Genomic DNA, 3,682 nt, shown 5'->3' with positions numbered 1-3,682 from the left:
GTGGATGATGTCAAGCTTCTTGAATGTTGTTGCAGCTGCACTCATTCCATCACACTCCTAACTTGTGCCTTGTAAATTGTGTAAATTTGGGGACTCAGGAGGTGAGACACTCGCCACAGACCCAGCCTCCGACCCACTCTTGTTACCACAGTATTTATGTGGCTGGTCCAGTTACATTTCTGGTCAATGGTGACCCCCAGGAGGTAGTTACACTCATCCGCCACCCGGCCATCTGTGAAGTTATTCGAAACCATCATCATCATAGGTGGTCCCTCGAAACGAGGATAACTTGTTTCCACACCAAAAAAAGGACGAGTTCACAGGTGTTTCAATGAAGGACCCGAACTACATCCTGAAGGGTGGAAGATGCCTGTGCGTGGATTCTTTTAAAGTGTGGTGGCCGTTGCACACCAGCCACCACACGGGCTTGACAGAGCTCGGTCTTAGTCCAGTGGCAAGGGTTACCCAAGACTGGAGACCTGCTCTGCTGCACAGACCCAGTGCACACACATATCGCAATGTGGGCTGGCCTGTGCTGCTCCTGGGCCCCTGGCACCGAACTCGCGGCTCCCCTGGGCCCCGAACACGCATCATAGTAACACAACTTATGTAAACCCCAAACACTTGAGAACTTGACTAATGCGCCGATAACCCCTTCATTACAACTACTGCCAGTAAACAAAATATTCAAAATAATATTTACAACTTCATAAAACCGCCACAAAGAAGTAAAGATCAATCTGTTTTTCAACAATAGGACAGCCCCACAAAAGCAGGGCCTCAAAAAATTAATTAAAACACTAAGTGTTCTTCTCGATGGAAATCTTTAGTAAAAGGCGAAAGATTTATACGATCTGAAGAGAAATCAGAGTGTACTGAATATTCACGCTCAGTTCCTCGCCCCCAAGCGACGGCTTGCCTCTTTAACATTGTACTGAGCCGCTAGAACTAACTTCCAGAAAAAATATATTAGCACAAACCAATACAGCGCGAGGGAAAGTAACTGTCATACCTGAAGGTTCATGGCTTTTGTGCAAAGTGCTGTATAGAACATTATGGGCGTGGTCTACAGGGCTGTAGTAATACCCGCACTCCTGTATGCATTTGAGGCATGGACCATGTACAGAAGACACCTCAAGTCGCTGGAGATATATCACCAACGATGTCTCTGCAAGATCCTGCAAACCCCATGGGGGGATAGCACCAACATCAGCGTCCTCGTCCAGGCCAACATCCCTAGCATTGAAGCACTGACCACATTCGATCAGCTCCGCTGGGCAGGCCACATAGTTCGCATGCCAGGCACGAGGCTCCCTAAGCAATTGCTCTATGCGGAGCTCCATCACGGCAAACGTGCCAAAGGTGGGCAGCAGAAACGTTACAAGGACATCCTCAAAGCCACCCTGGTAAAGTGCGACATCACCACTGACAGTTGGGAGTCGCTGGCCGAAGACCGCCCTAGGTGGAGAAAGTGCATCTGGGAGGGCGTTGAGCTCTTCGAATCTCAATGCCGCGAGCGTGAAGAGGTCAGGCGCAGGCAGCGGAAGGAGCGTGTCCCAACCCCCCCTTCCCCCGATGAATGTCTCTCCCACCTGTGACAGGATTTGTTGCTCTCGCAATGGACTGTTCAGCCACCAAAGGACTCACTTTGGGAGTGGAAACAAGTCTTCCTCAATTCCGAGGGACTGCCTGTGATGATGATATAGAACATTGTAGGTATGTAAATGAGTTCTGAGCTTTGTGTGGGCTAGGTTTACAGTGACATGCCCAATTCTTACTTCGGAACAAGTTTACATTGTATTTTTATCCTCTCAAGTGCTTGAACTCTCAGGTGAAAATTTTGATCGGCACAGGTACTGGTTGAGAATAAACCGTATTTAATTCGTACAGGAAGCCATCATGACAATGAGAGCAGATACAGAGCTCACAGCTGTACATGAGGAAAAGTGGAGGGCAGAGAAACCCAAGGCAAAGAACAAAAAGGGCCACTGTACAGCAAAATTCTAAAAGGACAAAGGGTGTTAATAAAACAAGCCTGAAGGCTTTGTGTCTTAATGCAAGGAGTATCCGCAATAAGGTGGATGAATTAATTGTGCAAATAGATGTTAACAAATATGATGTGATTGGGATTACGGAGACGTGGCTCCAGGATGATCAGGGCTGGGAACTCAACATTCAGGGGTATTCAACATTCAGGAAGGATAGAATAAAAGGAAAAGGAGGTGGGGTAGCATTGCTGGTTAAAGAGGAGATTAATGCAATAGTTAGGAAAGACATTAGCTTGGATGATGTGGAATCTATATGGGTAGAGCTGCAGAACACCAAAGGGCAAAAAACGTTAGTAGGAGTTGTGTACAGACCTCCAAACAGTAATAGGGATGTTGGGGAGGGCATCAAACAGGAAATTAGGGGTGCATGCAATAAAGGTGTAGCAGTTATAATGGGTGACTTTAATATGCACATAGATTGGGCTAGCCAAACTGGAAGCAATACGGTGGAGGAGGATTTCCTGGAGTGCATAAGGGATGGTTTTCTAGACCAATATGTTGAGGAACCAACTAGGGGGGAGGCCATCTTAGACTGGGTGTTGTGTAATGAGAGAGGATTAATTAGCAATCTCATTGTGCGAGGCCCCTTGGGGAAGAGTGACCATAATATGGTGGAATTCTGCATTAGGATGGAGAATGAAACAGTAATTTCAGAGACCATGGTCCAGAACTTAAAGAAGGGTAACTTTGAAGGTATGAGGCGTGAATTGGCTAGGATAGATTGGCGAATGATACTTAGGGGGTTGACTGTGGATGGGCAATGGCAGACATTTAGAGACCGCATGGATGAAGTACAACAATTGTACATTCCTGTCTGGCGTAAAAATAAAAAGGGGAAGGTGGCTCAACCGTGGCTATCTAGGGAAATCAGGGATAGTATTAAAGCCAAGGAAGTGGCATACAAATTGGCCAGAAATGGCAGCGAACCTGGGGACTGGGAGAAATTTAGAACTCAGCAGAGGAGGACAAAGGGTTTGATTAGGACAGGGAAAATGGAGTACGAGAAGAAGCTTGCAGGGAACATTAAGGCGGATTGCAAAAGTTTCTACAGGTATGTAAAGAGAAAAAGGTTGGTGAAGACAAACGTAGGTCCCCTGCAGTCAGAATCAGGGGAAGTCATAACGGGGAACAAAGAAATGGCGGATCAATTGAACAAGTACTTTGGTTCGGTATTCACTAAGGAGGATACAAACAACCTTCCGGATATAAAAGGGGTCAGAGGGTCTAGTAAGGAAGAGGAACTGAGGGAAATCTTTATTAGTCGGGAAATTGTGTTGGGGAAATTGATGGGATTGAAGGCCGATAAATCCCCAGGGCCTGATGGACTGCATCCTAGAGTACTTAAGGAGGTGGCCTTGGAAATAGCGGATGCATTGACAGTCATTTTCCAACATTCCATTGATTCTGGATCAGTTCCTATGGAGTGGAGGGTAGCCAATGTAACCCCACTTTTTAAAAAAGGAGGGAGAGAGAAAACAGGGAATTATAGACCGGTCAGCCTGACCTCAGTAGTGGGTAAAATGATGGAATCAATTATTAAGGATGTCATAGCAGTGCATCTGGAAAATGGTGACATGATAGGTCCAAGTCAGCATGGATTTGTGAAAGGGAAATCATGCTTGACAAATCTTCTG

The 3,682-nt window shown here is 46.3% G+C and overlaps 1 non-coding gene across 1 annotated transcript; it reads right to left on the bottom strand.

Moving 5' to 3' along the window:
- Positions 1-760: 760 nt before the first annotated feature.
- Positions 761-874, bottom strand: LOC139274480 (U5 spliceosomal RNA). Its single transcript, XR_011595537.1, has one exon. It is a non-coding gene; the product is annotated as a U5 spliceosomal RNA (small nuclear RNA).
- Positions 875-3,682: the final 2,808 nt, after the last annotated feature.

This window comes from Pristiophorus japonicus, chromosome 9 (genome assembly GCF_044704955.1).
Source record: "Pristiophorus japonicus isolate sPriJap1 chromosome 9, sPriJap1.hap1, whole genome shotgun sequence".
Classification (NCBI taxonomy): domain Eukaryota; kingdom Metazoa; phylum Chordata; class Chondrichthyes; family Pristiophoridae; genus Pristiophorus; species Pristiophorus japonicus.
The sequence above is the reverse complement of the archived record's forward strand: the minus strand, read 5'-3'. Positions and strand labels throughout refer to the sequence as shown.